This window comes from Hordeum vulgare, chromosome 3H, assembly GCF_904849725.1.
Source record: "Hordeum vulgare subsp. vulgare chromosome 3H, MorexV3_pseudomolecules_assembly, whole genome shotgun sequence".
NCBI classification, from domain to species: Eukaryota; Viridiplantae; Streptophyta; class Magnoliopsida; order Poales; family Poaceae; genus Hordeum; species Hordeum vulgare.
This window is the reverse complement of record NC_058520.1, coordinates 567074771-567088106: the sequence shown is the minus strand read 5'-3', so window position 1 is coordinate 567088106 and position 13336 is coordinate 567074771.

Below are 13336 nucleotides of genomic sequence, written 5' to 3'. Positions count from 1 at the left end.
TTCTGTTTTTTGGCCCTTCACCACTTATTAAATATCCAAAGATCCGTAACTCCGATAGGGCTGAAATTTTGAGGGGATTTTTATCGCGAAAATATATTTCTTGCAGCCAAAGGAGAGCTCCGACAATCTTAAGGGCTAGCCACAACCTATCGGGGCACGACCCCCTAGGTCATGTCCTGTTAGCTTGTGGGGCCCTTGGCACCGTCTTGCATTGATTCCGACTCCCAAAATTCACATATATTCCAAAACAAATCTCCGTAAATTTTTATCATATTTGGAGTCCGTTTGTTATGGATTTTCCGCGAAACAAAAAATAGGAACTGGCACTAGGCATTGGGTCAATAGGTTAGTTCTCAAAAATAATATAAAATGGTAAATAATTACTCAAAAAGTATCCTAGAATGATAATATAATAGCATGGAACAATAAAAATTTATAGATACCTCTGAGACGTATCAAGCATCCCCAAACTTAATTCCTTCTCGTCCTCGAGTAGGTAAATGATCAAAACAATATTTTTAATGTGACATGCTACCCAATATGTAATATTTTGCATGTATGCTCATTGAAAAATGATGAATTAACAAACATTTACTTTGTAATGCTTATAATCACAAGCAAAAAAAAAATCATCAATCTTTCAAAGTATACGATCCTCAAAGAATCTTTACCCTCATTCATCCTATTATATTAGCAAGGAATGGCTCCATCTTCACCACATTAATACCAATGTCAAGCACCATGGTGCCCAAGTCAAGCAATTGGATCGTACATTTTCAATATGCATCGACTTTTTATTCTTCACGCAATACATTAGCGTGAACCATGGATAGCAAATAGGTGCAATAGAATGTGGTGGTAGGTTTCAAAGGGGTAAAAGTGGAGAAGAAAGTCTCGCATGAACTCGGCGTATCAGTGGGCTATGAAAAAGCCCATCAATAGATATCAATGCGAGGAGTAGGGATTGCCATGCAATAGATGCACTAGAGCTATAAGTGTATGAAAGCTCGACTGAAACTAAGTGGGTGTGCATCCAACTTGCTTGCTCATGAAGACCTCGGGCATTTGAGGACACCCGTCACCGGATTATACAAGGCAAGTTCTATAATGAAAAATTCCCACTAGCATATGGAAGTGACAAAACAAGATACTCTCTATATGAAGAACACGGTGCCACGTTGAGGCATAAGTGTGGTAAAGGATAGTAGCAAAGTGCTTTCTCTCTTTTTCTCTCATTTTTTTAGGCTTCTTTTTTTTTTCGCCTCTCCCATTTTTTTATGGTGGGATCATTTGGCCTCCCCCATTTTTATTTCCTCAATGGGACAATGCTCTAATAATGATGATCATCACACTTTTATTTACTTACAACTTGATATGAAAAACTGATAGGAAGATATGACTCTATATGTATGCCTCTGGCAGTGTACCAGGATGTGCAATGATCTAGCGTAGAAAAAGATATGAAAAAATGGACAAGCCATGGAAATATCATCTAGTTATCTTACGATCAGGCAAAGCAATATGACAATGGAAGTAAAAGTCATTTGAAGTGACGGTGGAGGCTTCATGGGAATATATCTCGGAATGACTATGGAAATGCCATGATAGGTAGGTATGATGGCTGATTTGAGGAAGATATAATGAGGCTTATGTGCAACAGAGCATATCATGTCACGTGGTTTGGATACACCAGCGAAAGTTGCACCGATCCTCAAAGTGAGAATGGGCAATGCACGATACCGAAGAGGCTAGCAAATATGTGGAGGGTAGATTGCGTATGTCGATGTTGTCACATTAGTCATAAAGAACTCATATACTTATGGAAATTTTTTATTAGTTATCACAAATTAAAGTACTACTCGCATGCCCCGAGGGAGAGGGTTGGGAGGAGTTAACCATCGCGCAACTCCGACTTTAAACAAAACTAGGATTTCAACGAGGAATAGAAATGCTCACACATCATCACCATGCCCTTTTAATTTTTAGATGAACAAGAATTTAACACCTCTTAATACCGACACGTATATGAATCAACAAAGATGCACTCACACCCTTTCACATTACCACATAAATATCATTAACCCATAATTTCTCTTTAATGTGCTACATGAAGGTTTTGATTATCACTCCTTGAATACCTATTAATTTTGGACTAGTCTTTTAACCCATGCAAATTACTGTCACTATTTATTAACTCTCAAACAAATATAAGTGAAGAACGAGAGTTTATTTCTTTCTACAAAATACCAAGTTCTAGTACATATAAGTGAAGCAAACGAGCATTCTACAAATAATGGTTTTCTATATGTATAGAAAGAGGCATCCAACTTCAAATGATATAAGTGAAGCACATAAAGCATTCTATAAATTGAATCAAAAGATATAAGTGAGGTGCAAAGTGCATTCTATAAATAAACCATGGACTTTCCCATACCAGCATGGTGCATTACTAAAATAAAAATAAAAGGCACACTACGCTCCAAGAATTTACGCATATCATGTGCACAAATAAAACCCCGAGACATACCGACAATTGTTGAAGAAGAAAGATGGGGTGCCTTCCGGGGCATCCCCTAGCTTAGACGCTTGGGTCTCCTTTAAAATTTATTTGGGGTGCCTTGGTCATACCCAAGCTTGGACTCTTGTCTCTCCTTATTCTTCTCATATCAATACCTCCTCAATCTTCGAAAACTCCATTCACACAAAACTTAGGAGAATTTTCATTAGATAGGTTAGTTCGTATAACATCAAATGTCATCATGTCCTGCCATACCATTATTGTATAATTTTAATATAACATTATCCCCTCTGTGCTATCACAATTCTATGGCTTCCAAGTCAATGAGGCTCAACAAGAATTCAAAACATAAGCACGCAGAGCGACTATAACAACAGTCTTTGAAAAATAAGACAGTCTCGAAAGATGCAGATTAAACGAATACTTGTGTAACTTATAAAATTTTGAAAAATTAGGGCGTGGTAAATAATGTATATAATAGCCAACCTCATACTTATCTCTTCACCATACACTTATCTAGATAGCATCAATCTAACCTCATGTAGAACCACAAACATGAAACACACTCACTTCTTCCATGCCATGGCTGGCGGGGCGGACGACGCCTGCTCCACGCTCTGACTGGGAGCAGGACGTGGTGGGGCGGGGAGCGCTTGGAGCCGGGCAGCCGTGCATGAAGTGGGTGCCCAGGACGCCATGAGGCTCATCATCGGGCGTAGAAGTGAGCATGAGCACGAAGCGCCCGTCCAACTCGGGGAGCTCTGTCCGACGACACAACTGCTTCAAGAGGTTCTGCTTCCCGGGAGGAAGCGTCATGGAGGCACTCTTCGTGGCCATGTAAGCTAACTTCTCGTGCGTATCTTTCAAAGAATCCATCCACCAGACCGCTATTAGCTAGCTTGTCAGATAGTAATAATCTAATCTTGTTTTTGTATGTCTAAGTATGATATCTTTAGCCATTTAATCTATTCTTATTCTCATCATCCACCGAGATCCCCAAGACATCAAACTAAGCACAAAATAATGTCTTTTGAAGTGCCGAACTTTCTCTTTCAATACTCTTTGAGAAAACAATTATGCATAACTAGTGCAAGAACTAATTACAAGTAGGATACTTGAATATGTAACATGAAAAATTCAAAAAAATAATTATGCAAGTAGAAAATTTAGTGCGTGAGGTAGACTCCAAACTTCAACTCATTTGGACATATGAGTAGCTGTCACCAAAAAAGATAAAGTGCATCAGAAAAATACATGAACAATAAACTTTTTTATAGATCCCAAATTTGTGTTTTTTGTCGAGAGCTACTCAAACGTCTAAATGATTTGAAATTTGGAGCGCTCCTCACACACCAAATTCTTTACCATGCAAAAAATATTTTTTTTTGAATATTTCTAGTATTTGTTTTGATTTTTTATGCATCGAAGGTCAGATGAGCCCGTGCACCGAATCACTGCTCTGTGTAGTGATGTACTTTTGTACCTTGTCACCATTTTCACTTGGTTTTTCAGGATGAGATACAATAAGAAATCCAAGAAGGTTTGTAGTTGATGTCATTGATCAAAAAGGGACTCATGAAGCTTTACGACACAATTAGATGTGATTCCTAATTGTATGTGTTAGCTGTCGTGTGATGTGAGATAATATGTTTGTACTTTTGTGTGTTGTATGACAAAGCTTGAAAATAAATCATATAGTGGATTTTGAATGTGCATGTTTTGCGTTATGTTTGTTTGTGAAAAGGTGATTGATATGTCTCCGCCGTATCTATTATTTTTATTGTTTCATGTCAATATTCTACAACTTTCATATACTTTTGGCAATATTTTATATGATTTTTGGGACTAACTTACATATCCAGTGCCAAGTACCAGTTCCTGCTTTTTGTGTATTTTTTTGCGGCAATTCCATATCAAATGAAGTCAAAATGCGATAGAAATTTACAAAGATTTTTTCTAGAACATATGTGAATTTTGGAAAGAAGAATCAATGCAACATGATGACCGGGGGAGGCACAAGCCAAAAGGGCACGATAAGGGGGTTGGCCACATCATGATGTCTTGTGGCTCCACCTTAAGTCGGTTGGGGCCGTACATTCTCCGCCTGAAATATATTTTCACGATAAAAATCCCTCAAAATTTCAGCCCGGTCAGAGTTACGGATCTCCGGATATTTAAGAAATGGATAAGGGTTCAGAAAATAGTCACATAAAGAGAAGAGAAACATAGAGATAGATCCATTCTCGAAGGTGATTCTGCCCTCTGGGAGCCATGGAGGCTATGGACCAGAGGGGAAACCCTCCTCCCACCTAAGGAGGAGGCCAAGGAAGAATAAGAAGGTGAGGGGATCTCTCCCCCTTCCCCCGGTGGCGCCGGGGCAACCATCATGACGACGATCTACAACAACAATTAGCCGCTGTCACCACCAATCTCTCCCCCTCTATGAAGCGGTGTAAGCCCTCTTATCCCCACTGTAATATCTACTTAAACATGATGCTTAATGATATATATTATTATCCAATGATGTGTGGTTATCCTATGATGTTTGAGTAGATCTATTTTGTCTTACAGGTTAACTGTGGTATGATTTTATTGATATGAGTTGTAAGCTGATATAGTGTTGTCCTAAGGTGTATTCCTTGAGGCACACACTTGAAGGATTCACACTGGAGGATTTGCAATATGTTCATGATTCGCTTATAGTGGGTGCCTAGAGTGACAGAAGCTTAGACCCGAGTAAGGGAGTTGCTTGCGTATGGGAGTAAAGAGGACTTGATGTTTAATGATATTGCTAGATTTACCTTACTGATTTTTAGTAGTTGCGGATGCTTGCTAGAGGTCCAATCATAAGTGCATATGATCCAAGTACGGAAAGTTTGTTAGCGTATGCCTCTCCCTCATTGCATATGACAAGTATCTATCAAGTTATATTCAATTGCCTATGGACAATCTTTCTCTTGTGTTACAAAAAAATTCTACTAAACAACTAACTAAATTAATATTTATCTAAAATAATACCTAAATTTTATTTTTGTGTTCTTTATTATCTTGCAAAACTATCTATTACGCCTACTAAGTACTTCTAGTTCCATTCCCACAAAATAGTTTCATACTTGTTCTAAGTAAAGTAAGCATTAGCGTGCATAGAGTTGTACTGGTGGTCAATAGAAGTTGAGAGAATATTAATTCTACCTTTAGATACTTGTTGGTTTCGACACTCTTACTTATCGAAAAAGGTTACAAACGATCCCCTACACTTGTGGGTTATCAAGACCTTTTTATGATGCCATTACCGAGGAGCAATAGCGTAGCGGTTGATATTATCGTGTGTGCTTGTTTGCTTTATGACTAAGTAATTTTATTTTCTGTTATAAGTTGTTTTATATCTTTAGTTGTGGATATGGAACACGAAACACGAAAGAATTAGTGTACTTGCTACTCATGGAGATGGGGAACCTCGTAAAACCCTCGATGGTGGTTAGTGAAAAACATTAAATACTACTTTAATAATCCTGAGAAATCCCCATTCAACTTGATAATGGGATACACGTTGGATCAACATGATTACTTTAGGGATTATTGCTTGTCTCAAAAAGGGAAACACTTCTAGTATCAAATTGAAATGTTGCCTTAGTATGCTTGGGATTTATGCGTGAGATGGAATTATACTTTGCTCTAAGATTAAGGGTCTACACATTCCCTTTCAATGTGAATTTAATGATAATGAAACCTTGGCTTCTTATGGTAAGGGTAAATATGATTACTATGATGTGGAACAAATAGAAGAATTTGTTGCTTTTAAGGGTGCTTATGAAATTGAATCATTCTTTGAAAAGTATGATAACTATCATGATGCTATTTACAAACATGAAAACTTTGCCATACTTAAATATTGCTATGATAATTATGAATACAATGCCCATATTAATGAATTTATTGAGAGAATGTTTGCTTCCTTGTAAGAGACTAATATTTTGCAGGATCTATGAAAGAAGAAATTGCTGAAATTGTGAGCTCATTAGATGAAAAAGATGAGGAGGAGAGTGAAGAACAAAAGGAGGAAGAGCGGATTAGCTACCCATACCCACCTTCTAATGAGAGTAACTCTTCAATTCATACATTTTTTAAGGTCCCTTCGCACATACCGAAGGATGAATGCTATGATGGTTGCTATGGTCCCTTGGATTCGTTTGAAATACCCCTTTTTTGATGAACTTCATGCTTGCTATGCTTGTGGCCATGATGCCAATATGAACTATTCTTCTGAAGATGAACTTGCTATAGTTCTCTATGTTAAGCATGTAATTGTTGCTATTTCACCCACACATGATAGTCCTATTACATATTTGAATTCTCCCAACTACACCATATCGGAGAATTTTGTACTTATACATGATTATAATGAAGGGTTGCGTTTTACCACTACACATTATGATTTTTATGGATATAATATGCATGTGCTTGCTTCTCTTACTTTCAATTATTATGAGAGAGTAACCAAATATTCACCTCTCTATGTGTCCAATACGATAAAATTGCAAGAAATTAGTTATGCTATGTATTGGCCTTTACTTGATTTGCATGAATTGTTCTTTTATGGCATGCCAATGCATAGAAATAGAGTTAGACTTTATTGCTACATGATATATACCACCTTGTGCTCACTACTAAATTATAAATCATTGTAATTAAAATTGCTTTTGTTATACCTTGGGATCCGGTTGATCAATTATTTGAGCACTATATGCCTAGCTTAATGACTTTAAAGAAAGTGAGACAGCCCGAAAGTTTTAGGGAGTTATTTTATTCTGTTGTGTACTTTTAAAATAATTAAAAACAAAAAATAAAGTGGGGAACCTAATATTGTTTTAAAAGAAAAGTGAAAGTGAGAAGGACGAGCACCGTTGAAGTGGGGGCTAGCCTTGAACTTTGTTCATGCCCATGGAAACTTTGTGAATCATTACATAAACTTTTCAACAAAAACAATTACCCCCTTGTACAAATCCATTGTATTATAGAAATAATGTGCCAAGATTTAGCTTTAGGATGTTTGAATTGCTTGTTTGATATGTGTTGTGCAAAAACAGAAACTTTGGCTGTAGTGTTTAATTTTTAATATTTTAATGGAACTTCAAAAGTTTCTGAATTTTACACAGTACTTTTATACAAATGTTTTACCACTTCCTAAGTTTTAAGAATTGTTTGAGTTACAGAAGTATGGTATCCATCTGCATCTTTGTAGACTATCCTGTTTTTCACAGATTGCTATTATAGTTACTTCGTGTGCTTATCTTTGAGTTCTTATCGAGCCCCATTAACTTGGGAGCCATATAATTGTGATATCATACAGTATGTAATGTTGGATTATAACTATACAATAATGTGATGGTAATACTTGATGGGATTTGATGTTGTATGTACTAACCTTTCTAATGAAAGTTTTGTTAAGTTTTGTGTGGATGAAATGTTCGGAGATCGAGGAGGTATTGATATGAGAAGAATAAAGAGAGGCAATAGCTCAAGCTTGGTGATTCCCAAGGCACTCCAAGTAAGTATTCAAGGATACTCAAGCATCTAAGTTTGGGGATCCCCGGAAGGCATCCCATCTTTCTTCTTCAACAACTATCGGTATGTCTCAGGTTTTGTTTTGTTCACATGATATACGTAAATTCTTGGAGCATCGTGTGACTTTTCTTTTCTTTTTAGAAATGGACCATGCTGGTATGGTAAAGTCCATGATTAATATATAGAATGCTCTTTGCACTTCACTTATATCTTTTGAGTATGACTTTGTAGAATGCTTCATGTGATTCACTTATATCATTTGAAGTTGGATGCGTGTTTCTCTACATATAGAAAACTATTATTTGTATAATGCTCTTTTGCTTCATTTATATTTATTAGAGCATGGTATTTTGTAGAAAGAATTATACTCTCATGCTTCACTTATGCCTATTTAGAGAGTCAACATGAATTGGTCATTAACATGGTTAGTCATAAAATCCTACATAAAACTTGTAGATCACTGAATATGATATGTTTGATTCCCTGCAATAGTTTTGAGACATTAAGATAGTAATATGTGTGTGCACTAGTGGATGATTTTGGATTAGTAAGAAAATTGTTTTTTAAGGTTTGTGATTCTCGAAGCATGCACGTATAGTCTCTAGTTATGCGATGAAGATTGGAGCATATTTTATCCTTGATTGAAATCCTTTGTGATGTTATAATAGGGAGGGAGCGATGGTTAAATCCTACCAACCTCCTCCCTAGGGGCATGCGAGTAGTGCTTTGCTACGAGAGAGCTAATAAAATCTTGCAATAGGTATGTGAGTTCTTTATGACTAATGTGAATCCATGGATATACGCACTCTCACCTCCAAATATTTGCTAGCCTCTTCGATGTTGTGCATTGCTTATTCTCACCTTGAGGGTAGGTGCAACTTTCGTCAGTGCATTCAAACCTCGCGGCATGATATGATATGTTGCACGTAAGCCTCATTATATCTTCCTCAAAACATCCACCATACCTACCTATCATGGCATTTCCATATCCATTCTGAGATATATTGCCATGCAACTTCCACTGTCACGTCATATGATTAGTACACCCATTGTTATATTGCTTAGCATGAACGTAAGATAGCTAGCATGATATTTCCACGGCTTGTCCGTTTTTTGATATCTTTCACTATGCTAGATCATTGCACATCATGTTACACTACCACATGCATTCATATAGAGTCGTATTGTTTAGTAGTTTTTCATATCGAGTTGTAAGTAATAAAAAGTGTGATGATGATCATTATTAGAGCGTTGTCTCACTCAGGAAAAGATGATGGACACTATGACCCCCCTACAAGTCGGGATGATACTCCGGACGAAAAATGGAAAATGGGGGAGGCCAAATGAGCCCACCGCAAAAAAAAAGAGAAATGGGGGAGGCGAAAAAAGAGCCCACCATGAAAAATATATATTTAAAACAAATAAATAATTGAGAGAAAAAGGACTTTGCTGCTATCCTTTACCACACTTGTGCCTCAAAGGGGCACCATGCTCTTTATATAGAGAGTCTCCTGAGTTGTCATTTTCATATGCTAGTGGTAATGTTTCATTATAGAAATGAGCTTGTATGTTCTGATGACGGGCTTCCTCAAATGCCCGAGTTCTTCATGAGCAAGCAAGTTGGATGCACACCTACTTAGCTTCAATCGATCTTTCATACACTTATAACTTTAGTGCATCCGTCGCATGGCAATCCCTACTCCTTGCATTAATATCTATTGACGGGCATCTCCATAGCCCGTTGATACATCTAGTTGATGCGAGACTTTCTTCTCCACTTTCACCCCTTTGAAACCTACCATCATATTCTATTCCACCTTTATGCTTTATCCATTGTTCACCCTCATGTATTGAGTGAGTAATAAAAAGTTGTGGCGCGTTAAAAAGTATGATCCAATTGCTCGGTTTGACATCGGGGTGCTCATGATTTATACTTTATGCTAGGAAGACCAAGCATGACAGGCTATATGATTTTGTAGGGATAGCGTTATTTAGCATTGTTATTTTGAAAGGACATAATTGTTTGATAATAAACCTGAGTACGGATGCCTTTTTGACAAATGATAGAGTATTTCCTTTAATCACTTGCGTCTTAATATCCATGACATGATTAGACATTTGTTCAAGATTATGTTAGCTAGCATTCCACATCAAAAATTATCTTTTTATCATTTACCTACTTGAGTACGAGCAGGAATTAAGATTGGGGATGGTGATACGTGATACGTCTCCAACGTATCTATAATTTATGAAGTATTCATGCCATGTTTACAATAATTCTATATGATTTTGGTATGATTTTATTATAACTAACCCGGACTTTCGCTATTTTCAGCACACCTACCGTGGTGTTGTTTTTGTGCAGAAAAAAAAGTTCTCAGAATGGACTGAAAATTTACGGAGAATACTTTTGGAAAATATGAGAAATAATGGAGCAAAAAGATACCGGAGAGGAGTCTCGAGGCAGCCACAAGCCACCAGGGCACCCCTTGGCTTGTGGGCCCCTCGAGCACTCCCCTCACGTGATTCCAATGCCAAATATTCTTATAAATACGGAAAACCCCGAAAAGAAACATAGATCGGGAGTTCTGCCGCCGCAAGCCTCCAGAGCCACAAAAAACCAATCTTGGCCCTCTCCGGCACCCTGCCGGAGGGGGTCACCATCACCGGAGACCATGGAGGAGGAAGACGCAGGGGCCATCATCACCATGTAGGGCAAGGACCAGAGGGAGAACCTCTCCCCACCTTGAGGGGAGGCCATGGAGGAGGAGGCACAAGGGGGAGACCCTCTCCCCCTCTCTCCCGGTGGTGCCGGAGTGCCACCGGGGAAACCATTGCAGCGGTGATCGTCTTCATCAGCATCACCTTCTTCATCACCATCCTTGTTGGGTAACGTCGCATGGGAAACAAAAAATTTCCTACGCGCACGAAGACCTATCATGGTGATGTCCATCTACGAGAGGGGATGAGTGATCTACGTACCCTTGTAGACCGTACAGCAGAAGCGTTAGAGAACGCGGTTGATGTAGTGGAACGTCCTCACGTCCCTCGATCCGCCCCGCGAACAATCCCGCGATCAGTCCCACGATATAGTACCGAACGGACGGCACCTTCGCGTTCAGCACACATACAGCTCGACGATGATCTCGGCCTTCTTGATCTAGCAAGAGAGACGGAGAGGTAGAAGAGTTCTACGGCAGCGTGACGGCGCTCCGGAGGTTGGTGATGACCTTGTCTCAGCAGGGCTCCGCTCGAGCTCCGCAGAAACGCGATCTAGAGGAAAAACCGTGGAGGTATGTGGTCGGGCTGCCGTGGAAAAATCGTCTCAAATCAGCCCTAAAACCTCCGTATATATAGGTGGGAGGGAGGGGGCCTTGCCTTGGGGTCCAAGGACCCTCAAGGGGGTCGGCCTAGCCAAGGGGGAGGACTCCTCCCCCCCAAACCGAGTTGGACTAGGTTTGGTGGGAGGGAGTCCCCCTCCCTTCCCACCTCCTCCTTTTTTTTTCTTTTCCTCTTGATTTTTCTTCTCTTGGCGCATAGAGCACTTGTGGGCTGTCCCACCAGCCCACTAAGGGCTGGTGTGTCTCCCCAAATGCCTATGGGCTTCCCGGAAGTGGGTTGCCCCCCCCCGGTGAACTCCCGGAACCCATTCGTCATTCCCGGTACATTCCCGGTAACTCCCAAAACCTTCCGGTAATCAAATGAGGTCATCCTATATATCAATATTCGTTTCCGGACCATTCCGGAAACCCTCTGATGTCCGTGATCTCATCCGGGACTCCGAACAACATTCGGTAACCAACCATATAACTCAAATACGCATAAAACAACGTCGAACCTTAAGTGTGCAGACCCTGCGGGTTCGAGAACTATGTAGACATGACCCGAGAGACTCCTCGGTCAATATCCAATAGCTGGACCTGGATGCCCATATTGGATCCTACATATTCTACGAAGATCTTATCGTTTGAACCTCAGTGCCAAGGATTCGTATAATCTCGTATGTCATTCCCTTTGTCCTTCGGTATGTTACTTGCCCGAGATTCGATCGTCAGTATCCGCATACCTATTTCAATCTCGTTTACCGGCAAGTCTCTTTACTCGTTCCGTAATACAAGATCCCGCAACTTACACTAAGTTACATTGCTTGCAAGGCTTGTGTGTGATGTTGTATTACCGAGTGGGCCCCGAGATACCTCTCCGTCACACGGAGTGACAAATCCCAGTCTTGATCCATACTAAATCAACTAACACCTTCGGAGATACCTGTAGAGCATCTTTATAGTCACCCAGTTACGTTGCGACGTTTGATACACACAAAGCATTCCTCCCGTGTCAGTGAGTTATATGATCTCATGGTCATAGGAATAAATACTTGACACGCAGAAAACAGTAGCAACAAAATGACACGATCAACATGCTACGTCTATTAGTTTGGGTCTAGTCCATCACGTGATTCTCCCAATGACGTGATCCAATTATCAAGCAACAACACCTTGTTCATAATCAGAAGAAACTGACTATCATCGATCAACTGGCTAGCCTACTAGAGGCATGCTAGGGACGGTGTTTTGTCTATGTATCCACACATGTAAATGAGTCTTCATTCAATACAATTATAGCATGGATAATAAACTATTATCTTGATACAGGAATTATAATAATAACCATATTTATTATTGCCTCTAGGGCATAATTCCAACAGTCTCCCACTTGCACTAGAGGCAATAATCCAGCCCTCACATCACCATGTGAATTACATTGTAATAAATCTAACACCCATACAGTTCTGGTGTCGATCATGTTTTGGCCGTGGAAGAGGTTTAGTCAGCGGGTCTGCTACATTCAGATCTGTGTGCACTTTGCATATATTTACGTCCTCTTCCTCGACGTAGTCGCGGATGAGGTTGAAGCGTCGTTTGATGTGTCTGGTCTTCTTGTGAAACCGTGGTTCCCTTGCTAAGGCAATGGCACCCGTGTTGTCACAGAACAAGGTTATTGGATCCAGTGCACTTGGCACCACTCCAAGATCCGTCATGAACTGCTTCATCCAGACACCCTCCTTAGCCGCCTCCGAGGCAGCCATGTACTCCGCTTCACATGTAGAATCTGCTACGACGCTTTTCTTGGAACTGCACCAGCTTACTGCACCCCCATTAAGAATAAATACGTATCCGGTTTGCGACTTAGAGTCGTCCGGATCTGTGTCAAAGCTTGCATCGACGTAACCTTTTACGGCGAGCTCTTCGTCAC